Genomic DNA, 26,309 nt, shown 5'->3' on the forward strand with positions numbered 1-26,309 from the left:
TAAAAAGCCTCCTGTTTTTGTCTCTTGCCATTGGCATTTACCTATATCTATGCAGCCAAAGGACGCTATGGATGTAGGCAATATTTGGATAGGGAAATATATTTATTGAGAGAAAAGTGATCTTGGGTTGAATGACTACCCCTATAGATCAGCTATATTACACTGATAGGTGATTGGGTGATTGTTTCACTTTCATTTTCTCATCACTTATATAGTCTCTATACCTATGTAAGGGAGATGAATGAAAAGGGAAGATGTGATGTTTGGGAAGATTAAGGAAACTGTTGTGTTTGGGTCCAAGCAGGCAGAACAGAAGCTAGTCATTAATGGTTTGTGGGTTGTTAGTTGGTCTCTTGCTTCTACCCTGCATCATTCCCCATCCTGCTCATATTTCTAAGGAGGTCTGAGAAGAGAAACTAACTGTAGAAACAGCCCATATTTTTGTTCCCCTGCTAACAGCTTAAGGTAGTATGACACAGCAGAAAGAACATTGGATCTGGAGTCAGAATATCTGGATTTGAGTCCTGGCCCTGCCACTCACTAGGTAAACTTGATTGTGACACTTTTTCACTATTCTAAACTTTAGTTTGCTCATATCTAAAATGTTTTCCTTGTCTGCCTCTCAGGATTGATGTAAAGATCAAATGAGATTATGAATGTGAGAGCACTTTCCAAACTATAGAACTAAAATAGGCAGTTTTACCTGACTTTGCAAGGTCCTCCTCAGATCTGTTCTGTTGTCTTCTAAAATAACTTGCATTCCCTGATCCCTTCAAGAAAACAGGAGAGCAAGAGGAGCAGAAGGAGAGAAAGAGAAACAGAGAGAGACAAAGTGACAGAGACAAAGAGAGAGAGAGAGAGATAGAAAGACAAACAGAAAGAAAGAAAGGGAAGGAGGAAGGAGAGAGAGAGGGAGGGAGAGAGAGAGAAAAAAAAAAAAGAAAAGCTAAAGGAGGATTCCTTCAAAGGCCCACACAAGGAAGGAAATTGATTATTTCTTCTTTTGGTTGCTATACAGTGGAAGGAAGACAATATGCTGTCCCAAGAGGACATTTTGGGACCTTAAAGCAAGAAAACTCCTTTAAGAAAAGGCAACTTCTGGTGTGTAGAGACCACAGCCCTAGGGGGATAAGCTGCAAAAGTTTGGCTCTTACTTTAAAAGGGTTCATAAAGACAGAGAACTCTCTTCTGCCTCAGGGCTTGCTTTTGAAATTCACACTGGAATTTATTTCAGGGTCTTACCCAAATCTCAGTAGTGTGGGACTCTTGGTGGAGTTTTGCCTACAGATCCCACCCCCATCCCCAATTACCTTTCAACGCCAATAGCAATAAATTCCCCACAAATGGATTGGGGTCTTTGTGTGAAAGTTAGATGAAAAGGGCCAAAGTTTGCCATTTTGCTCCCTCCATTCCCATGTTATTTCTTAACTGGGGCCTCCCTTGTTGGCAGAAATTCCAGCCTCCCCTAAAGCACAGATTCTTCTTCACTCATCCTTGGATTAACTGACCAAAGAGACTACCAGCAGCTCCTGGAATAGCTTTGTCAGTGGCATGATGGAGATTAGTTTTTCTGGTATCACTATAATTTACAGGGCTCACATAACCATGTAACTACTTTGTGATTACATGGGAAATATCGTATAAATACATAGTAATTACAAGTTCATGCAGATTACTTGGTCTATACATTTGAAGTTACCGAGTAGTTCAAAGATTAATTATCCTGTAACTTGCAGTATTTAAATCATTTTTTTCTAATATATGAATACATTTAGGCAGACTTCAAGGCTGGTAAGGAAGGGGATGTGATGCCTATGATCTAAAAGGCAAAAATGAAATTTGACAGCCATGGATTATTTAAAGCATGCAGATGTGAGCTGTGTAGCCATTATACTTTGATGCAAATCATAGGGGAAAGTACAGGGGGAATGGTCTGTAGAGAAAGGTGCTGAACAAAGTAAGGATTTCCTGCTATAGACTTGAAATTTAAACAAATAATCATTTAGATGGCGGCCCAGCATTACATTCCTCGCTGTGTGCATTAATGTCAACATCTGGTACCAACATTTTGACAATTCTATTAAAATGCCCCACCATTCCCTATCTAACACCTGTTAGCTCTAATTTTCTTTCCTGAGAAGCACACCAGTAGACAGTGTAGATTCCAAATCATTTATCACTTTTAAAGTGCTTCCATATGCGTGCCGGACCTATCCTGGCCTTAGGCGAACGTTTTCTGAATGCATTAAAATTCAGGACTTTTTTTTTTTTTAAGTGTAGACACCAATGTTTCATTGGATTCATGTCTGGTAATTATTAGCTTAAATTATGGCTCACACATGACTTGACAAAGTAGACCATGAATTAAAAAAAAAAAAAAAAAGGAAAGAAAGAAAGAAAGGGGAAGGTGGGGGAAGAGAAATAATCTGAACTGTTCAATAGATAGACTCCTCGTATGTTCCAAGTTATTGAGATGTCAGTCAGTAATCATTAGGCAAACACTCCTCAGTGGAGCCGAACTGCTAAGAGGCCTATAAGCCCCAGGAGACTATCTAAAAATGTCAAAAATGTTACAGTATAAATGAATGACATCAACAAGAGAACATGTGTTAGAGATGCAAGCAATTAGTTAATATATTACAAGTTTCAACTTCTAGCAACGGAGACAACACACTTTCATCTGACAAAAACGCAAAAGATAAGATTGAGCTGATTTTAAGACAATATGTTGTTGCTGAAATTGGGACCACAATAAAGTTACTGGAAGCAAAAAATCACCTATGACTCAGTTGCTTTCATGGTTGTTTCTTTTGGGGAAATGCTCCCCGAACCTCGTTCTGTGTTTTTCTTATTACAGATTCTATTTTAAATTAATAATTAAGTGACATACATCCTTTCCAGTTGAAATGGAGCGTCAGAAATGAGCAAAGACATTTTATGTCGCTTTATCTTCCACAATATTGTTCTTTCTACTAAATCAGGTTACTCCTTGCTGGGTTTTTCAGTGAATTTCAGAAAATAGAATAAAGCTTCCTCTCCTATCTTTTTAAGGTAAAACGTGTGAGTAGGGTCTCTGTCTAATTCACTCTTGTGTCTCCCAGCACCCAACTGGCCGTGTTGCACACTATAGGCCCTTTTTAGACATATTGGAAATGAACATCTCTGATTTATTTTTGTTTCTCCCCAAGCACCTCGCTGGCTGCACTGTACACAGAAGACACTTTAGAGATGTTGGTGCAATTCTGAATGAATGAAAATATTACCATGGACCACAATTCCTTTGTGGGTCCTCAAATGGGACTTTGAAATCCAAATATTACATAATATTTGTATAATCCAAAACATGCAAGAGCAAGATTTCAAGCAGGAAATGTATGATATGCCATAAGGATGTGGGTTTAGACAGACCCGTTAGAGATAGTAAAGAGATACTCACAACAGAAAGGAGACAGAACAAAAACCTGTGTATACCAACTCTAAATGTACCCATTTGCGGACAGTTAGAAATGTCCATCTGCATACACACGCATACCTACACTTTCACACTTCTTCTGTTTACTAAATAACGTTTCAGCACAGTTTTCATCTTATAAAGAAAGTGTTTGAAACTTGGAATAAGTGCACTTAATTAAAGGAAGGCTGTGAAAATGTGCACTAATCTGATAGGACTAATAGCAGAGTGCATGAAATTGCTAATTAGAATTTCATTAAAGGTGCTGCTTTATCAGACTGTGAATATCACAACCTTTAAAATTCTTTCAGGAAAGCTTAATTCCTTTTCAAACAGAAATATTCTTTAAAGACATTTGATTTGTTCTAAAGGAATGTGTAGCTTAGGTTGAGACATTAAATGTTGCCAGTATTCCATGAAATAATAACTGAAATAGAAATGTGTATGGAAAGCTTTATTTCACCAGGCAGATGAACACTACACCCCCCCATGTTATTGTTCAAATAATGCAATCAAGATAAACAAAATAGTTCTCAGTGTTTCACATGTGCCTTGGTTTTCTGTTGAGGGTAAAACATCTATTCCATATGTTCTCTCTTGCAAGAGTAAGGGAGTTATTCCAAAAAATTAAAAATTAATGAACAAGAGTCAAAGCTAGTAAAATGAAACATTCCAAATTTTACTAGCATCTCTTACTCCACTCCTCCCCAGGGGGAAAAAAAAACAGAAACCTTTTTTCCTTCAATACAATAACTTCAAAACAATAACAATACAATACAATTTTAATTTTTTAATAATAAAATCTATCAGAAGTCTTTACTTTTCCCCCTGAAAATCTAATATCTTAATAACTCTAATAATACATTTATCACAAAAAAAGCAATTTAATGACCTTTGGGGAATTATAAATTTAAATAGTAAGATAACACCCAAAATAACCAACACATTTTTCCTGCTCTCTCCTTTCTTCCTCCTTGCCTAGTAATGTGATTGATTTCCTTGCTTAATTTGGTACATAACTTCCTTCATCGTTTCTCTTTTCTATACTTCTTTCATGCCATAGCCATTTTTAGTTTACCTTTTAAAAAATTCCACTTTCTGCTCGTTTATCTCTGTAGTTTTTGTCCATCTTTCCAAGCCCTCCTTTTGATGCCTACAACTGGAAAGTGGCTATAACTTATTCCACGCTGTGTGCAACTCTCAATATGTTAGCGATGGAATTTTTTATTTGGTGCATTCACTCATTCTTTGGGGCTGTTACAATTATTCACTAACTGGATTCCTTTTAACATTCAAACTTGACTCTCCAGTTATATTTGGTGACGGAGACTTGTGTGATGTTCCCAGAAACTGCAGCACTGTACGAGAAGTCAGTTACTTTTTTAGACACTACCAAATAACTGTCCCCTCCCCAAAACACACACACACACACACACACACACACACACAACTCCACATCTGCTGATCAAGCCCATTGTCAGCAACGATGTGCTTTTGCTCGAATTTAGTATTCAGAACGCATTTTAAGAAACTCAAATTAAAAACTAATCAGCTCAAATTTACATGACAAAAAGATTCTTGAAAATGGATAAAAATGTGAACAGCAGTATCTTTATTTGGGAGAGATATTATTCCTTTGAACGTTGGGGGAAAAAAAATCTCATGTGGATTACAGCTGTGGTTTTCGTACTTGTGAAAGGTATTTTCATGGCATTAGAAATTTTATCAATTGGACCAAAGAGATAAAAAGAGAACCTATTTTCTTTTCTAATTTAGTGTGTGTGTGTGTGTGTGTGTGTGTGTGTGTGTGTACCTCTACCATAAATACACTGATTAAAAAGATCAGTCTAGACTTAAATGAATGAAAATTATACTTGTTAACTGTAATTCTGCAGTCAGATGTGGGTGTCATTCTTTGCTATCTCGTGCCCACCCTGCTCAAGCCAAGCTGCAAATTCTAATGATTCAGTTTAAAGTTGAGAAATATTGGTCTAATATGGTAACAATGGTGCTGTTGTCCCCTCTGCTGCTACCCAGTTTAAAGCTTCTTGGGTTTCATTTTATGCAAAATAAACGGTAGGTAATTATGATTTAATTCATTTAGAGCAAATTGCAGTGAATTTATAACCCGAAAGGCAATGACAGACCCTACTTTACTTGTCAATAGTTGAATTAATAACAGCAGGAGGAAAAACACCAATTGAACGCAGCTCTCCCTCCCTTTCTCCCTCCCTCCCCTCCCCGTACCACACACACAATAGCTGAATCCTCCAATCAGCTCACGCCACAACCCTTAGAAGCCTCTTGTCAGTAACATTCCCTGATCTAACGTAGTGTGTGTGTGTGTGTGTGTGTGTGTGTGTGTGTGTGTGTGTGTGTGTGTGTGTGTTGGGGGGGGGGGGGTTGAGGAGGAGGCAGGGGGAGAGGAGAGGCGGAGAATCCTTAGCAGCCCAGATTAATGATCCTTCTTGAAGCGAGGTCTCCAGTACTCAGATGCCTGTATCCCTTTGTGAGAGATGCATCGCGTAGCAGGAAGCGTGGTAGTGTGTAGGGAAGGTTGCAGTGCTTGGATACAAACCCAGGAGCGGACCTGATAAACTCCAGGAGTGCCCATTGTCGGCTCCCAAGTTGGTGGTCAGGGAGGAAAAGATGATGCATTCATAACCCATACCCCCTAATTGTCCCCTTAAGAAACACCCCGGGGGTCTCACTTGGATTTCCTTCTAGGGAAGACTGGGAATGTCTATTTCCCTGAGCAGTGGAGAGGCTGCAAGTAAGACAGCTAAATAGGACCTCTGAGATGCAGAATTGCAGTTAGCAGGTGGGTGGGGCACGAGGAATGGAGTAAGGAGGTGGACCCATTCACGAGTCAGAATTTCAAACGTAGTGGGGGGGGGGCGCACTTCCCTTTTCTTGCCCATATAAAGAAAGGCAGGAAGTCTAGATGTGTCTCTGCGCTTTACACGGTATTTAGCTGTAGAGACGCAGCCTTCTTCAGAGGGTACTGCTCTGGAATTGATTACTTTCCATGGCAGAGAGCAGCCAGGATCCACAGACATACTGAGGGGGAGCAAAGTCTCGCAAAAGAGAAAGCAGACAAAGATGTGGTCCTGGATCCGAATCTTGGGACTCTGGACGGGGAACAGTGGGCATTAACTGCTTGTCCCAATGTAGGGGTGGGAGATACCCTTTAGATCAGTGGTATTCAATCTGGAAATATACAATAACTGTCCCGGTCACCACCCATTCTCCATCCCACACCTGTTAATAATCTATCACCCTTAAAGGAAGTCCCCTAAATTATTTTCGTTGAGAAATTGAGTTTTTCTTTTTTAAGAGCTGTTGCCACTTCATGAAATTTGCCAGGTGCCACATGAACTTCACATGCATTCAGGGGCAAGAGTTTTCATCTCTGTGCCCATCTTTTTCCCTCTCCCCAGATGGCTTGCCCAGCCCCGGAGCCTTGGCTAAATAGATGGTTTTGATTTCACTTGCTTATTAAGGGCTGTGCCAGTTTTGTTTCAGCTCACAGTTGGCACACTGCAGGCCCTTACCTTCATAGGGCCTACAGTGCCAAAATCTTCTATCAAAACAGGTGGGGAGGGGTAACTCACTATTTCATTTTCCTTTAACTCCTTCTTTCCTTATCCAATTACAGTGTTCTTATGCAACAGGACATGCCTATGCTTTTTACTATTTACTTCTTCTGAGAGCTTTTTATTTCACCCTGGTATTGTCTTTGGGCATTAATTAAACACACACACACACACACACACACACACTCTTCCCTCACATACTTTATATTGACTCAAGCTCTGTTTACAAAAACATTTGGAGAAGCTATAGCTGAGTTCTAAGGCCATTCAGAGAAGGAAGGCAGTACCACAATCTTTCTTATACATTTAGAGCTGGAAGACACTTAAAAGATTATCAAGGAGAATCATCTTATCTTACAGATGAGGAAACTGAGGTCCAGAGAATTAGAAGACATTACTCATAGTGATACATAGTGATACAGTCACAGAACTCCAAATTTAACATAGTTTCCATTGTACCTACTTAAAGGCTAGGTAGAAACTATTACGCTCAGTTCTATAGCCTAAATTATATCAAAGTACAGAGCTAATTGGGTTTTTCCACTGGTAAGGAGCCCAAGAATGGTAGTTCAGGGAGATCTGGCCTGGTTTCTATATCTCCCACTATTTATTTACACAGTGAGATCATTTGTAAACATTATATAGAGTATCACTAACGTATTAATGATGCCCCTTGAGATAGCTGTTGCCCCATGGAGCTGTCTTAGGTGAGCACTTGGAGAAATCTCTGGGTGGGTGTGCGAATGAGAGATTCACATATGCCAGAAGGAAACTTAGAATAAAGATGGGTGGAGAAACACTCTCTGATTCCACTCTCTGAGCCCTAATAAGTTTTCACATTTGTAAAATGGGGTTAAGAATATTTGAAATTCCTTTCCTCAAGAGATTATGATGAGGAAAGTATTTTGGAATCCATGAAAACATTGTTTATAAAATGTAACATTCTCCCTTTTGCCTTCCTCTGAGAGTTATATAGCAAGAGAGGGAGCTAACCAATGGGAGGCTTATGTACTCACTAACTTCCACAGAAGGCCACAAGTTCTGGAATAAAGATTCTTTACCTTTTTTCTTTCATTGACCCTTTCGGTAGCCTGTTGAAGTCCAAGAACCTTTTATTTAAAATAATATTTTAAATAATTGAAGGAAATGCTAAGTTATATTTAGAATCTAGTGAAAATGAAGAAGTTATTTTTTCCATTTTCAAGGATACAGATTCTCCCTTTACCAAAAATCTAAATATAGATCTCCTGATGCTCCCAGGCTACTCTAATTTAGAATAAGCCTTCCCAAAGGTTGGGTGGATCAACTGCAACATATTTAACAGGAGGATATGGACAAGGGTAGCACAAGATAGTCAGATATGGATTGACTTGAGGTTTCTATCTTTGGAGGAAAAATCTTAGTGGCTAAAATGGTAGCATTATATAGTGGGAAAAGCCCTAGATTTGGAAGCAGATGAGAGCAGGGAATTATGTCATCTCAATCTCATTACCTGTGTATCCCTGGTTGGGGCACTCTAGGCCTCAGTTCTTCACCTAGATATGGTAAGGAGGCTAAAGCAAATGATTCTTACTTGCCTTTCTGAGATGTAGTGTGCAGAGATTTTAATAAACTGAGAAAGGAACCATATAAATGGGAACTACTATAATGTCAGGGTCTTGATGGTCTAGCTGGGGAAACTGCAGAATATGGATAATTAGAAGTTTAGGCTCCTTTTCTATTATATCCCTTTGACAGAAAGAAATTTATCTGAAGGCAGAAAGACTATAAAGCCTTAAGAAAGACCACTTGAAGCTCTGTATCCTAGATGATAAGCCATCACCTGCTTGAGGTACAAAGTATTTTTTTAACTGCCCAATTTACACAAACTGAGCCTTCATTTTGGGTGACCTCGAAGTGGTAACGCATGCCCCTGTGACCATGTGACTCAATGATTGCCCTCCCCTTTATACAGGACTCTCAGCTCCTGGTTATCCATCATTCACAGAGGGCTGAATGCAGCCATACAATTGCTCCCTTGTTTGAGCACCTGTGATCCCATTACACCCACCCTGTGTTCTCTAGATTGCCTGTCTACAAAGTGCCCAATTCACTTCAGGCTGGTTGGCTCCCCCCTCCTCAACCCCTTCTACTTAAAGCTCTGTGGCACAGCCCCTGACAGTATGCAAAGCCTCCTCTTGGAACATGACCCTGGAGCTCACCTCTGACCTCCTGTACCTTATTGGGCTTTACCACAGCACCTCAAGATGCCCAGGCTGTTCTCTATTTACATCCAAATCTGCATTCGATTATTTTTAACCAGTGGCTAGATTTATTTTTATTTAAATCCAAATGTGATTTTAATAGTCAAACCAGATTGGAAAAAGAACTGGATTAGAAGCAGAAGATCTATGTTTAAAGCCCAACCCCAACTTTGCTTTTTTCTGCATGAGTGATCTTGGATAAATGCTTTAAAGTTGGTTGTTATTGGTGTGTGCTTTCAGTAATGTTGAACCCCATTTAAGTTTTGGGATTTGGAGGATTTTGGAGAAATATTAGAGTGGCTTGCATTTCCTTTTCCAGCTCATTTTACAGATATGGAAACTGAGGCAGTATTATGTGCCTTGCTCAAGAGTTAAGCATCTAAGGCCATATGTGATCGTTTAAGTCTTCCTGATTCCAGGACCTGTCCTTTATCTGATGTTCTACCTTGCTACCTACCTTTGGGCAAGGCTCAGTATTCTTGTTTGAAAAATTAAAAGGTTGGCCCTAAATGATAACTAAGATTTTTTTCCACTTTTTAAATCTAAGATCCCATTCACTGCCATCTTTTTTTTAAGTTACAAATCTGTCTTCCTTCCTTTCTTCCTCCCCCTTTTCCTACCTTGTGGCTTACCTTTCTCCTCCCTGCCTTTCATCACTTCAATATAGTTTCAGCAACCATTGCCACTCGTCCTTCCCAGTGGTGATGTGATTTGAGGACCACCCAGCAGGGTCCCCTTCCTCAACAATCTCTCTTATCAGCCTGTCACTCAGTGACTGACACTCTGTCATTAGTGATTTTTTTTCCTTTCAAATTCATTCCATAGCTTTTTGTCTTCAAGAGTCTCTGATTGAAAATGTGAATGCCCTTGGGTTGGGACTTACCTTAAATCTATTATCAGGTATACTTTAATGGAAGATTAGCTGACAACCAACTGAGAGCAAAGTCTGACATAAGTGGGACATAGAATTGGTCCCCAGTATGATTAGTAAAGGTTCCAGGACAGAAGACTAGGTGCAGTTTTTACCAACTACTCCATTTTGCTGAAGGTCATCTCTAAATGTAATCTTGAGAACAGGTGTGAAAAGTCTGGAAGTCTGATTTAGTCCCAATAGCATAGACATTGGATATTTGATTTTTAAAGTTTTGAAAGCAGAAAAAGACACATCCTAGAAAAAATTTTTTTCTTTCTTTATCTCTTTATATCTTCCACACCTAATATAGTTTAGATACTTAAATGCTTATTGAAGTCGACCCTTCCTTTTTACACATATTTCTACATAAAAAACAATTGGCTAGCATCTTTATTGATATGTTGTATTCTTTGTTCTCATATCCCTTTCATTTCCAAATATATTCTTTCTCCTATACTTTTCAGAGAGTTGTCTCTTGTAATGAAAAATTGAAAGAGAGAGAGAGAGAGAGAGAGAGAGAGAGAGAGAGAGAGAGAGATGGCAATTCAGCAAAACTGACGTATTAGCTAAGCCAAACTATTATACAATGTTTATAGCCATAATTTACCACCTTTGTTTAAAAAAAAAGGAAAGGAGAATCACTTTTTCCTCTTTGGGGTCAAATTGGAACATTATAAACATCAAGATAGGAAATTTTAAAAGATTCAAATCATTCAGAATGTGGCAGAGTTTTCAGGAAGAAATCTATTGACACTTGCTCCCTGGCATACAGAAATTTGTAAATCTGAAAGTATTCCAATGTCAATTATGTTCTTGTTCAGGTTCATATCTTCTATGTAGTGTGCAAGTCTAGTAAGGAACAATCTGGCAATGTCATTTGAACCTAAGATATTTTATAGTCTGTATTAATGATATAAGGATATCAGAGATTAGATAGAAAACTCAATTTTTAGATGAACAATATGAGTCCCATAGAAAGGGAAATTATTTTTTCTAAGGTCATATAGCCAGTCCATAGCATAACTAGGACTTAAAAACCCAATGCTTCTGATGTTATGTCCAAAATTCTTGCTATGGCATTATGCATTCTCCTTTATCAATTAAATCCCACTCTTTATGTTTATTCCAAGATATGATTTTCTTTTATCTACCTTGTAGTTCATCTTGACTTGCTGTTGTAAAATATTTCTCACAATTTTTCCTGTCTTGACTCACACTTCCCTCCAAATGGAATACTTATTTATTCTTGCCAATTCTGCCTCTCCAGTTCCTACCTATTATTCAAAGCCTCATTCAAATGTAATTCCTGCCATGAAATTTTCCCTATTTCCCCCAGCTCAAAGTTGCTTTGCTTCCATATGAACTAATAAAATACTTGTGTGCTTCTCATTCAGCTCTCATACAATATATGATAACTTTTGCTACACATATGCACCTATCTTATAGATTTACTGAGAGGGTCTAAGAAAAAAAATATATATAAAATGATTTTTAAAAACCCGAACCACTCTACAAAAGTTATTGTCATTATCAGTGCTATTATCATCATCATATCTCCCCTTCTGGAATATAAGTTCCATTAGGGTAGGGGCTATGTTTCACTTTTTATATTCCTCAAATCTCCCTGCACAGCAGCAATACTCTATAAAGACTGATGAATGAATGACTAAGTAAGCATGTGCTTTGTTTAGTGTCTATAGCATTATTCTGATTGACTAGGATGACTATGATTGTGACTTTGGTCATGAAAAACATAAGTTTTAACTCTTACCCAAAGAGCAAATGAGATAAGAACCCATTAATAATTCCTTAGATAGTAATGACAAATGGTGAGGTGTGTGTCTACAGTTGGATGAGCGTCCAGACTGGAAAATAAGTATTCTTCATTGCTGAAGGGTGTGCCAGTCAGTAAGTAGTAGTAGAGCAAAGTGGAAATGGTACAGTACCAGGAAGGTCAACATTTGCATCTCTGAATCTCCACTAATTTATTTCTATGCCACCGGTCTCATACTGAAATCAGGTGCATTCTCACCACAGCAGCAGGTCAGCCACGCAGTCCTTGTAAGCTGCAGCTGGAAACAAACATAGGACAAATTTTCATTGGGAAAGGACGGTTTTTAGTTTGAGATTTTTAATAGCAGTCATATTTCTTCCTAATGCTTGTCTGACATTCTACAGTTTACAAAGCGCTTTCATAGACACTATCTCATTAAATAACCTATCACCCAGAGGGTGGTCAAGATCTGGGATAGGCTCTCAAAATAGATATAGTAAAGCCTTCTTTGATAAGGAGAGGGATGGATTTCTTTTTTGATTCTCATCTCAGTTTTTGCAAAGCTAGCTCAGAATAAGGGCTGTCAGTATGAGGAATGTTTTATCTTAACCTTTACATGTAATCCTGAAAGCCTACCTAATCAATTGAAGATCATAAAATATTAGACTTAATACTGCAAAGTGCTGCTTTTTAATTCACATAACAAGCTCCTAAATAATTCAAATAGCAAACATATCCTGCTACTCAATGATGGGAGGTTGTTTAGATCAGCAGGAGTGTGTCAACACATGCCACATTTCATGGATCTACTGCATTTCAAGAACCTTATTAAGTTAATTGCTGGTTTCTGACAGCAGAGAGCATGCTGGGAGCACAGCAAGCTTTATTAGCCTTTCGGGCATTTGAAGACATCAGCCATTTTGCCCTTACTTGCATGTACCAGGAACAGCATGGAAAAAGTAAATCAAATTATGAGACAATGAACGCTTTTGGCAACACCTAAGCTTTGGATTCATTTGTGAATCTGAAAGGGTTCTAATGTCAATTGTTCGCCTGTTAAATTTTTACAACAATCCTATCAATCCGATGCAAAAGTCTAAGGAAAAAGCTATCCAGCAATTACATCATTTTGCACTGCATATATAAGGCACATAAACATGTAATCCAAGAGAGGTGGCTTGCTTCGCCTAATGAAACAACTTTGTTGTTGAAGTCTATAAATAGCTAAAGAGTTGTGGCATAAATTAGAAACAACCGCTATTTTCCCAAATAACCTACTTTTCAACATTAATGCACATTAGCGAGTCTTTGCATGTTTAGAAAGCCAAGTGTAGACACCACAGGCATACCTAAAGCATTTCATGCTCTATGTGTGCCTACGGTAGACACCACACTACAGCAAGTTGGAACTAGAAGAGACTTTAGAGATCAGATAACAGCTTGTGGGTCCCTCTTTCCTTCCCTTCCCATGCTCCCTGTCACTTTCTGCTCTTTCCCGATCTCTCAGAACCCTTCCCGACTAGGTGCTGAGCTTTTTTCTTATTTCTTAAACTCTCTAGGGAGACAAGAAAGCAAGAAACCTGAGAGTATTAGCATTTTAAAAGAGGATTACAAGAACAATGGCATTGAATCTTCTTTCAAAATAACTAAAAATAGCCTATATATATATATATATATGTATATATATATATACATATATATATATACGTATACTTATGTATACACACAGAGACATATGTGTGTGTTGCTTTATGTTTTACAAAACTTATATTGTGCTATCAATACATTATTTCATTTGATGACCCTTAGGATGAATCATGAGGAATATAGCTCAAATGTTAATACCATTTTAAGGATGAAGTGATTGAGATTTAGCAATAAGTGACTTGCTAGACTAAGCGATAAAACTAGACTGTAGAAAAGCTAATAACCATAAATAAAACCTATTAGATTATAAGTTCTTTGAGAGCAGAGACTGTCTTTTTTTTCATTAAAGCTTTTTATTTTTCAAAACATATGCATAGATAATTTTTCAACATTAATCCTTGCAAAATCTTGTGTTCCAATTTTCCCCCCTTTTCCCCACTCCCTGCCTTAGATTGAAAGTAATCCAATATATGTTAAATATGGTAGAAGTATATGTTAACTCCAATATATGCATATATATTTTACAATTTCCTTGCTGCACAAGAAAAATCAAATCAAACAGGGAAAAAATGAGAAAGAAAATAAAACGCAAGCCAACAACAATAAAAAGCAGAGACTATCTTTTGTCTCCATTTGTCTCCCTAGAGCTTAGTACAGTGCTTTGCTAAGTAGGCACTTAATAATCAACATTAATTAATTAATTAATAATCAAGCAATTGATTGATTGAAGCAGATTTTCTGATTCCAAGCTCCCTGCTTTTATGAGTAGCCATTACTACCTGTTGATATTGAGAATATGCCTTTGGAATTGACTTGTCCCCAGACACTGACAGGTGTCCACATAAATGTACACAGGTGCTACATACATGTGAACTTTTTAAAAATTTTGACTTTTAATTTTGTTCATGAAGGCAGTGCCCAGAAAAAACTCTTCATCATTCAGACTTTGTTATTGTTATTGTTTAGTTATTTTTGTCATGTCTGACTTCCCCAACACCATTTAGAGTTTTCTTGGCAACAATATGGGACAGCTTGCCATTTCCTTTTCTAGTTCACTTTATAGATGAGGAAACAGAGACAAAAGAGTTAAATGGCTTGTCCAGGGTCACGCAGCTAATAAGTGGCTGAGGCCAGATTTGAACTCATGAAGATGAGTCTTCCTGATTCTAAGCCTGTGCTCTTTCCACCATGCCATCTAGTTGTCCAAATCAGACTAGCAATTCTTCTGTCCAGTCATAGAGAACTATCTGGAGCATGCAGAGATTAAGGGAACTGCTCAGAGACCTTAGGACAGGATATCAGAGGCATGTCTTGACTTCAAGTCTTTCTGATCACAAAGTCTGATGCACTTAGAGAATATATAGGTTCCACTTGAGAGCTCCATACAATGGGACAACATTCATCCACATCCAAACTGGATTACAATGAAATATTTAACAAAATAAATTAAAACATAGTTAAACATAGATAGCGTTACATTTTAAAACTGTCAGTAGTCAGCCTGCAAGAATCTTTACATATGGATCATTGGCTCTAATTTCTGTTTGAGTTGGACACCAATGGACTGAGTCAGGCTTCTTTTCTGAGCTAGTTTTCCTTCCAGATCAGACCTTTGATTTCCTTGGTATAAGTTGAAATCTGCCAATGAGAAAAGTTCCTTTATTACTGAAGATTGGTATTAGTGACTCTGGAATTTAGAGATATAGGGACATATAGAGTGCCTGGTCCCTGAGAACTGTGTATCTAAAGTCATAATACAATCAGTATGGGTCATAGTCAAATTTTGAACTCATCTTCCTGATTGTAAAGGCTACTCTCTAACTACTACATCTCTCAGCTATTATTTTTCATTTTTATCAAGACCCATAAAATAACTAAACAAAGCTATCTCACCAACTTGCTGAAGTATAGCCAATTCATAGGCAATACCTACAAACTTTCACTGAATAAACATTGATAAAACTCTGGTCTTTGACTTCAGCCATACATGTAAAGATAGATGAGGAGCTGATGACAAAATCCTGTGACTTGAAGGGCATACCAAGTTCAGTAGTTATCATTCCTTTATCATATCATGCCTTTGCTAAGCAATTGTCCTGACATAGGAGAGATCACTAGTTTCTGTTGCAGAGGAAGGAAGCCAGGTTCATAAGTGGAAACTCAGGAGAGATTCCCTCTGGGCAGGAAGGACCCATAGTCCCTGGTGCTGCGGGTGGTGTTTTTGGAATGATCCCAACCATTATACCAGTGATTATCAACCTTTTGGAAGTAGTTCAGCATATCCTGATGCTTATTATTTGTTTCTGAGATGTCTTTTCCACCCCTAAAAGAGGTACATAGTTTAGAGTTGATTCTGGAATTAAAGGGACTTCAAATTACTTCTCTTCCTAGAGCTCTGAAACAGAGTTAATTGGAAACACCCTGGGATGCCCTAGAATTATGGCTACTCTATACAAATCAACCCTTTTTCTTGCTTATTCCAAGGATGGAAAGGATGATGAAATCAGTTGCAATTTCTGTTTTCAGTATCTTGCATCCTTTCCTTCCCCTTTTCCATTTTCTTTCTTTCTTTGGTATATGTTTTCTCTTGATCATATTGAACTGGACTAGGAGTCAAGAAGAATGAGGTATGGGTCCTAACCAGATATATAATCTTGGACACTTCACTGAACCTCAATTTCCTCATTATAAGATGACACAGGTGGTTGCAAGGACTCTTTAAGAGAAGGTGTGGAAAACCCTTTTTTCTCCAACAAATATTAACTGCCCATTCCTTGCTATTATTTTGATAATCTGGGCAAGACCTGAAAATAGGTTTCATTTTGTTTTTTATATCAGTACTCTCACTAACAATTCTGCCATTCACTCCCTCAATCTAAGTGTTGTACTTTGTCTTCATTCTACCTTCCATCTGTTTGGATGAATGAAATGTTAAAAAAAATCTCAAATTTCTATAGCAATAGAAAGGTTATTGAGAGCTGTGTTTGCTACAGTCCTAAGAAGCTAGATTTCTCAATCACCATTTTAAAGATTGTTGTTCTTCCTTTATTCTCAAAGAGGAACAGTTTTAGAGATGAGAAAACAGATTCAAGATGGCCATGACTTGTCTACATAGAGTCACAAGGCTACCTTCCCATTCCATATTCTTTCCAATATAGCACACTCTCCCTGACTGCAAGGTTAAACAATGTACACACCTAATGACCTGGAACCCCTCAATAAACATTGACAAACTATTTTTGGCAAAGTTTTCTGTCCTCTTCACATTTCCAGGTGAGCTTTCTTCCTAAAGACATCATTTTTTTCTAGAAAGTATTTGATCAGAAGCATCTGTAAGGTCACTGAGACAACAATAAATTTGCCATGATTCTTTTCCTCTCAGTCCATCTGACTGACACCATAAAAACCTCAAAGCTAAGATGCAGGGACTGTGCTACATGGAAAGTACTGAAGATCTGGGTTCTAACCCTACTCTTGCTATTTTTTAGCCATGTAATCTTGGGTCAGTAGTTTCTCATTTGTAAAAAGAAAGGATTGGAATAGATAGCATTCAAGGTCCTTCCTAGTTAAAGATCTACCATCCTATGAGCTCCCTCTGATCTACCCAGGCAAGAAAAGCTTGCCTGATGCTGGGTAGCAATCGTTGCGATTGTTACCGATAATCTAAATATATGCTTTGAAAATTGAAAAGGGCTCACATATAGAATGGGGCTGCAGAACAGGCAAGCTTTATTTGGAAATGTCTCTTTAAAGACAAAATTTGCCAAGTGTTTCTGTGCCCTTGAGTGGGCACTTGAACATAGCAGCAGATGTAAAATTTAAATTGAAGTGGCTCTCCCATGCCACCATACGTGTATAAAACAGGCGCAAGCTATTCTAAGCACTCATTAATAGCTACTCTCTGTGGGATCCAGCAGCAGTTAGAGGATTTTACTCATTAAAAAGGTGGCAAGGTAGAATTTGGTTCTGCCACCTCCTCCTTCTCCTCCTCCTGCTCCTGCTCCTCCTCCTCCTGTAGCTTCCCTTTTGCAGACTAGACAATATAAACGAGTATCTATCGGGTTCTGGTTTTGAAGATATTCTAATGTTTTGGAGAAGGGTTCTGAAGTATTTGACACAGCACATCATTTGCAAGAAGGGAAGCACTTGCTGCTTATCAAGAGTGTTTGTCTCTTTTTTCAAGACAGCCAGGAATAGCATCATATACTGTGAAGTGAGGAAAGAGGAAAGCTCTTTGGTTACTTATCCAGCTAAGAAAAGATCATCAACAATTTAGAAAACAGTGTCCAAAACACCCTGGCAGCTATAAAGACACATTGATGGGGCATCTTTGAGCCTCTTGAACAGATTGCTAAAGAGACTCAAGTCTTCCAATTTGGAATGGAAGAAGCCAAGGACTTCAGAGTTTGAACTATTAGAAACCTTTAGGGTTTGACAGAGGAAATTTCAACTGAACCTCTAATGTAGTAAGTGTAAAGTTCTGATTTTAGAGTAGATAGTCTAGGTAATTGCTTGTCAACCCTGGGGAAAGATTTGATAGTTTATATAATTTCATTTCAGAAGATCACTACAAGCTCAGAGTTGGAAGATGCCTCTGAGGGGAATACCTGAGTAAGAATCCTCTTTATACTATTCCTGATAAATGGTATTTAACTTCCACATGAAAATTTCCAGTGATGGGGCCTCATATATAATAGAATGAATGTTGGGCATGAAGACAAGAGAAATTTGGGTTCACATCTCACCTTTCACTCTGTGTGACCCTGGGCAAGTTATTTAGCTTCTTTGAGTTTTTATTTCTCTATCATAAAATAGATATATCTTACTTGGTTATTATAAAGTTTGAATAAGAATTAACTGTATATAAAGTGATTTGCCACCTTGAAAGTCCTACTTAAAGGAAGAAGAGGAGGAGGAGGAGGAATAGGCATCCCTTCCACTTTTGTTGAATTCTTAGATTTTTCTTTATATTGAGCAAAAAACAAACACAAAATTATACCTACTCTTTTATAGTGGCTAATTATAACTCACCGTTCTTCCCCCTGCAACCACCTGAATCAAGTCTAATCCATCTTCCATATACTTGAATGACCATTCAAAAAATTTTAGCAAGATAATTGGGGTTAAGTGACTTGTGCAGGTCCATTAGTGGACTAGAGCTGAGCTCACTTGCTTCTTAATTTAGGGTTCTTTTCATGGCAGTTCATTACCTCTAAGCCTTTCAGATTTTTAGACCATGGATAGGGATCTCTGAATATCTTCTCCAGTATTCCCCAATACCTAGAGCAGATGTGCTAACAAATTACCTGGTCCCAAAGGAAGAGGAATAAAGGGCATAATTTTTTCTAAATACATTACACCCTTAATTTGCAGAGTTACATCACACATTCATGCACAGGCTATCTTGCCTAGGAAAGTCTTCTAAAATATAGACAAATCAATAGAGCATTCTTTAAAGAAGTATCAGTGTTCCTGTTTTGAAGGCATTGTTTTGGGGGCCATAGAATAAGATGCCTGGTTAAAAATGGATCAAGTACTAATTAGAAAACCAGAGCCTGAGAGGGTAACTTCTGCTTTCATCAATGTAAAGATAGGCCCCCTGATAAACCCAACTTGGAATCAGATTTCAGTTATAATCCTGAACTTGACACTTAGTATCTCTGACTCTAAGAGTGCTAGAAGGGTGGTTAGAGTCAATTTATTCCAATTCATTGATTTTATAGATGAGTAAATTACGACTCATCCATTTGAATAGACTTGCCCATTATGACACAGAAAGGCAAAATGTGACAACCTTAAAGTGCTATATGAATGTCTATATAATGATGGTGATGATGATGATGATGATGAGATACCCTTTTCCACTTTTGATCAGCTTCAATTCTTAGATTTTTATTTATATTGAGCAAAAAATTAATCTGCCTTTCAATAGTATCTATACAACAAAGCAGATATTTACAGTGTTACCTATTTAGCTTTGATAACATTAAATCACTTTTCTGAAACTCAGTTTTCTTAGCTGAAAAATGGGAGTAATATTTTCTGCCTACCTAGTTGTAAATTTCAAATGAAATCATGCATGTTAAATACTAATGCTAAATTGTCATATACTTATTATTCAAATGAGAAACTAAGGCAAACAGGTTCACACAGAAAGATGAGTCTTCCTGATTACAAGCCTAGCGTTCACCACTTAGTTATCTTAATCAACAAATTTCTCACCTATAAAATGATAAGGTTGGACCAGATGACCTTTGAAACACTTTTTAGACCTAAATTTGTCTCTGTGATCATCATTATTATATTACTATTATTAACCAATGAAACTACAACATAAAGTCCCCAAGGAATTCGTATATCACAAAAAATGTATTTCCTGTAGACTCATACAAGAATCTGTTGATTTCTTTGTCTTCTGCATTTATAGTAGGGGAAGAAAAGGAGAATTCCAGAATGTCAGAGTTGGAAGAAACCATAGAGCTGTCTAATCAATTGATCAATCAACAAGCATTTTATGAAGAAGTTTTTGTGAAGAAGTTACTATGTTCTGGGTCTTGAAAATATAAATACAATGAATGAAACAATTAATTTTCAAAGGAAGCTTACATTCTAGTTCAACTGGAACCAATCACAAATTGTTTTGGTAGTATACCCAATACCCTACAAAGAATCATGCAGTTTTTGTGTAAAGACATCCATTGAAGGAGAACCTACCAACTCTTAAAACAGCTCAATCCATTTTGTCATTTAAAAATAGCTCTCATCTTGGGGTAGGAAGTTTTTCCTTACATGAAGCTTAGATTTTGTCATTATAGTTTTTATTTTTCCCCCTTAGGTTCACCTTTGGAGCCAAAGAGAGAGCATCTAATTCTTTCATAGGCAGCAGCCCCCAACATGCAAACACCCCTCTACATAAACTTTTCCATGCCTTTCCCCCAATTTGCTCATTTGTAAAATAGAGATAGTAATGATGGCACTCCCTACAGTACAGATGAGAAAAGTTCTTTGTAAAGTATAAAATATTCAATAACTAATTGTTTCTTGTGAGGTCTGGAAAACAAATGAAATAAAAGTGGTACTCTCTTCATCTACTTTTTCAAAGGAATAGTTCCTAAACCAGCTAACATCTTCAGAAACCATTCTGATAATCACAAACCCCAGAAACTTCCACTCCTCTGAGGTCTAATTAGGTGCAACTGTCTTTATAGTCCTCCCATGAAGAGAGCTCTAAATTTCGCAGAGAAAGGGAAGTTTCATGTTGGATGGGTGATAGCAAGTAGAACCTGTGAACAATTTCTTTCCCACTGTAACTAAATGAGAGCCATATTTTAGGTCATTTGACATTATAATTTGAATATTCCCTTTATCTTTACCATCTTGGAGAACATGGATGATACATAAGCAGTATAACACATTAGCAACAGATAATAGCATCTAAATAAACAGAATCAGCTTTCCTATATGTTTCTAGACCAAAAGCTTATCTATAAATACTCTAATGAACCTGAACCACCAATTACTTATTCTTGGGAGAGCCCCTTATTAATGGCATTGCAGTGAGGGGAAAAAACATTAATTATTGGACACAGTGGGATCTTTTACATTCTGTCTAGTCTGGACAGCACCAATTAATGCAACAATTATTATCAACTACCATGGCAGGCTCCTGAGTGGGGCCTCTCTGCTCTGATTGTATTGTGGAAGGGGAAGAGCTTTCACTGGGGGAGGATGACATACGCTGTCTTGTACACTGTCAAAAGGGGCAACAATGACACTAGTAACAATAGCTTACACACATAAAATGCTTTGTAAATGCTTTTCTTACAATGGCTCTGTGAAGTAGAAAATACAAATGCTGTTCCTATTTAACTGGTGGGAAAAAGGGATCAGAGAGGTTAAATAATTTTCCTTCAAAGTTGTCAAGCTGGAACTGGACCCCAAATTTTCTGCCTCTAAGTCCCAGGCTCTTTCTACTTCAAGTCCTGCCTTTGGACAGTCAGTGACTCTTAAGTATGTTAGTTTACTTTTGAGTCTTTTTCTTAACCTGTAAAATGGAGGAAATAATATTGATAATATTTACCTCATAGAGTTATCCTCAGGCTAAATTGAGAGAATAGATGTATGAACTTTAAAACACTATATGTATCAGTCTGCCTCCTAATCCTCCTGTTCCTCCTTCTCCTCTTCCTCTTCCTTCTTTTTCCTCCTCCTTTTTTTTGTTCCTTCTGCTTGTTCTTTTCCTCTTCCTCTTTATTTCTTCTTCTTCTTCCTCTTCCTCCTCTCCTTCCTCCTCCTTTCTTCTTCTTCTTTTCTTACTTCCTTCTTTCCTTCCTTCAACTCCTCTTCCTCTTCGTTCTTTTCCTTTCCCAAACTATCACCTTGAGAGGAAAGATAATCTTTTATTTCTTCTCATTTTAACCTAAGCCTAATCGTGTGGTTCTAGAAATTTGCCTTTGGTAATAATGCTAATTTGCTCATGGTTCTTGAAGTAAATTATTTCTCTTGGAAATTCTTACCTGAAAAACCTCAGAGATCAGAGTATGCTATCTCAAAATACTCTCTGCTGTGTACACTTACAAAACCTTGATAATCTACTATTTTTACAACTGGAATACTTTGCATAAATTGCACATAAAATATACAGTATTCTTAATGACAACAGGTAATCACCTCCCCTCACACTCTTTGCTGATTCTTTCTCTGCATACTTTATGTAATAAATTTGAATTTATGACTGAAGAGCCCTAGGCAGTTAGCCCTGACAAATCTCATCTTCCTGGGTCATTACTTGGCAACACTGAATTTTACAGAACTGGTAGAACTATATCTGATGCTGCAGGCAAAATGGTATAAACAGTTGCAGGAATACTTTTCTTCATGTTCTTTTTTTCTTGGTGGCACAGATAATATTTCTTTGGGGATATACTAATTGCACAGCACTTTGGAAAATTGGTTCAATGGATGTTGATAGAATTCTCTGGGGCCAGGACTAAGGCCCTGGGAAGTGGGTGTGATGAAGACAACTATTCTTTAGGAAAAAAGTCCAATCTATGTCTCTACTAGAAATTATCCATTCAAGGGAAAATTAGAATTTAAATGTACTCTTCAAAACCAGGGCAGATTTTGCAAAACTGATGTTGAAAAATTCCCTCTGCAGCAAGCATGAGTTATTTATTAGTGACCAACTTTGTTTGTAGTCGACAGCAGGATAAACTCTCCCTAGGTTTTCTCACGTAAATGGAGCCTCTGAAGCTTTGAAAGTGGCCATGGGGAATCCATCAGTTCACGTATGAAATACAAATATGGCCATAGCAAGTCTTATCATCTTAATTCTCCTAAAAACTGTCTTAGGGGAATATACTAACTATAAAATACTGAGAGATGACTTCTGAGACACTTTGGAGAAGGGTGGGCATCTGCAGTGAATTGTTTTTTGCTTTATCCATTACATTTCACCCTCCGCTGAATTCATTGGACAGCCACACTTGTCCTGAGACATCTCCTGCAGGAGGGTAATGAATATCAACTCTCAGAAGGCAGTTAAAGTCTTGACCCACAGAGCTTCACAGAGGAACCCTGCATTTTGAGGAGGCTTTTCATTCTTTAACATGTGAATCACAATGATCAAGAATATCCATGAGGGCAAAAAAATTATCATCTTTTACTGGCCTGATGGAGTAAGACAATATGTATAAAGTAGGATGAATACCTAACTGGGAGTCAAGAGGCTTGGATTTTAATTTAACTTTCTACTTACTTCGCTTAACTACAAATTAGCTCTATAACTTTTAGCAAGTCAAACTTCTTTTATTCATAGCTTTTACCTTTACAGTGAAGGGGTTAAATTACATGATTTCTTAAATCATCCTTCCAACTCTATGATTCATCATTATTGCAAGGTTTTTTGAAATTTTTTTACTGATGCCCTCTTTTTAAACATATTACTTTCACTTTCCAATAATTTCTAGCCACCAAATAACCTCTGTCTTTTAACATAGGCACACAATTGGGCAAAACAAATCAATACATTGGCCATTTATAAAATCACTATTTTTTCTACTTATAATCCACCACCTCTCTGCCAAGAAACTAAAGTTATTCTTCACTGTCAGCTTTCTGAAGCCACAATTGGTCACTGTACTGCAATAACATCATTTTATTCATACTTCCATATGATTACCCAAGATAACCTTCATTTCCAAAATGTTCCCCTTGGGATCAAAAGGATATTTTGGTAATATTTAAATAAAAATAAAATTCCTTTGTGACATAGCCAAAGACCTTTTTCTTATTTTCTCAAATTGCTCATTGGAGGGAAAAAATGAATTTTCTTTAAGTTGAAACAAAACTACAGTTCAATTCCAGGCCACAAGGCTTAATGATCCCAAAGAAAGTCAACTCTCTATCATGCAGTTGACAATTTTACTTGCATACCATGGTTTTATTAGTCAAAATGGATATGAAGTGACATATCCTTTGAGAGAACTGTGAGACTTGTGAGAACATGTAGCCTGAGATTGTGGTGGGGGTTGGGAGTAAGACACCCTTTACTTTGTCACATTTTTAAGATTCAAATAATTCTACTTTCTATTTTAACCTACTTTCACCATGTTATCCTGTGAGATGGCAAACACCTAGGAGAAAACAGAATCTCCAAAGTGATTATGTTGATGGGTGAAACTTATGTCATCAGTACCTCTTATATAATTGATGCCTCTTACATAGTTTCCTGACTCCTATCATGTATATATTTGGGACTTTCAATCTAAACAATGATACTATATTACTTTTATTAATTTCTATATAAAAATCAAATTGCCAGTTTCTAGATTCCAATAATCGGTTATTAGTAGATTATTACTAAACAGGTTGCCATGGAAGCTTATCAAAAACAAGCCTTAACTGTTCTAGACCCCTTCTTCCAAATAGTTTTCATATTCAAACCTGAAGCCAAAAAAGTTTATTATGCTTTTTAGCATATTGTTGGTGCCATGCTAAGAAAAAGAAAGACAATTATGCTCTCAAAGTGCTCATGTTCTGATTGAGGAAGACAAAATAAAATTGAAAAGGCCAAGGGTGGGGTGGAGAATATTTACAGAATTTGTTGATATTTTCCTGATCCCTGATGAATGCTTTGGATAAATGATAACAAACTAAAGATATAACTAAAGGATAACAGACTAAAAGTCTGACAAGAAGGAGAGACAGAGGTCAGAGCTGACTGGCTTTCTTCTTTTATAAGTTCCCATTCTGTTTGCCTATGTGACTGTATTTTTGTATGTATACATCTGTCTGTCTCTCTCTTCTTGTGCTTCCTCAGAACTAACAGGTGACAAAATGCTGTGTCCACTACAGGGATAATCAATTTTCACCCAGAAAATGTGATTTCTTGAAGCTCCCTCTCTGGAAGGAGGCAAACATGGCCCACAAACCAGGTCGCAGCATCAAGGGAATTGGAATTTACAGTTCTGAGAAACCACCTCCAGGAGAGAAAAATGACTACTTCAGAGGAGGCCTTTCCCCGGGGAGTTACAGTCCTTTAGGGAAACAGGCAATGAAATCTAGAGCCAAATGCACACAATGAGGTTCAGTGTCTTTGAAGACTAAATGGTGGCTTGATTCAGAATGGACCAATATTGACTCCAGCAGAGACTGCATTAGCAACCAAGAAGAGAAAGCAATGTTACATTCCTGTGGTAAGACTCAGTCCATACAGGCAAAAAAAAGATGAGAATTAGAGCAATTATCTAGTAAACATGAACACTAAATCAAAGAATTTCAGGTAGGAAGAAGCCTTATCAAATACCTAGTACAATCCCTTTTATCATATTAAATGAAAAAAGTAGGATTAAGAGAGGGGATTCAGAGGGGACTAGATTACACAACTGGATAGTAATAAAGCTGTGACTAATAATTCTTTTATATTTACATTGTACTTAACAGTTTATAAATCATTTAATGCCCCAGGAAGTTTATTATGGGAAAAACCTCATCAACTTGCAAGATTCCATCATCCTGGGTATTGACCTCATCACTACCTTCTTTTCCTCTGACTCCAAAGCATCCAAAGTAACTTGGCTCAGAATATCACCTCATTTCTCATCTATCTGTATGACTTGGAAGCATCTCTAATTTCTCCATCTTTCCCCACTTCCACCTTTCCAGTTTCCTTTTGTGTTTTGTCTTTCCCTATTAGGTAGTAATTCTTTGAGGGAATGGCATTGTCTTTCATTTTCTTAGAACAGTGTCTGATACATAATGGGTGCTTAATAATTATCCAATTTAATTGAATCCTCATAAAAATCCTGTGAATTAGGAAGTTAATTATTTTCATTTGGCAAATGAGGAAACTAAGATAAAGCATTGAGGTGGCATAGTAGACCAGGAGTAAGGAAAACCTGAGTTGAAATCTGACGTCATACACTTGTAGCTTTGTGCCTCTTGGCAAATCCTTTCATTTCCTTCTACCTTGGTTTTCTCATCTGGAAAATGGGGATAATAACACCCCAGAGTTATTGTGAGGATCAGGTGAGATGACATACATAAAACACTTTGCAAACCATATAGTACTATATTAATACTTCTATTTGATATTTTTCAGTTATGTCCAATTCTTCATGATCCCATTTAGGATTTTCTTAGCAAAGATACTGGAGTGGTTTGCCATTTTCTTTTCCAGCTCATT

General features: G+C 37.4%; 1 long non-coding RNA gene across 17 annotated transcripts in view; it reads right to left on the bottom strand.

Moving 5' to 3' along the window:
- The window catches only part of LOC141558463 (uncharacterized), a 234,652-nt gene that overhangs the window by 151,166 nt on the left and 57,177 nt on the right, over nucleotides 1-26,309 (bottom strand). For 13 of the 17 annotated variants that reach the window (XR_012487064.1, XR_012487057.1, XR_012487063.1 and 10 more), the window contains 2 exons: nucleotides 21,705-22,002; nucleotides 11,975-12,275 (listed from right to left, as the gene is read on the bottom strand). This is a non-coding gene — a long non-coding RNA (uncharacterized LOC141558463). The remainder of the gene's footprint in view (nucleotides 1-11,974; nucleotides 12,276-21,704; nucleotides 22,003-26,309) is intronic. The other 4 variants (XR_012487062.1, XR_012487067.1, XR_012487068.1 and 1 more) reach the window with 1 other exon arrangement.

Source organism: Sminthopsis crassicaudata, chromosome 2, assembly GCF_048593235.1.
Source record: "Sminthopsis crassicaudata isolate SCR6 chromosome 2, ASM4859323v1, whole genome shotgun sequence".
Classification (NCBI taxonomy): Eukaryota; Metazoa; Chordata; class Mammalia; order Dasyuromorphia; family Dasyuridae; genus Sminthopsis; species Sminthopsis crassicaudata.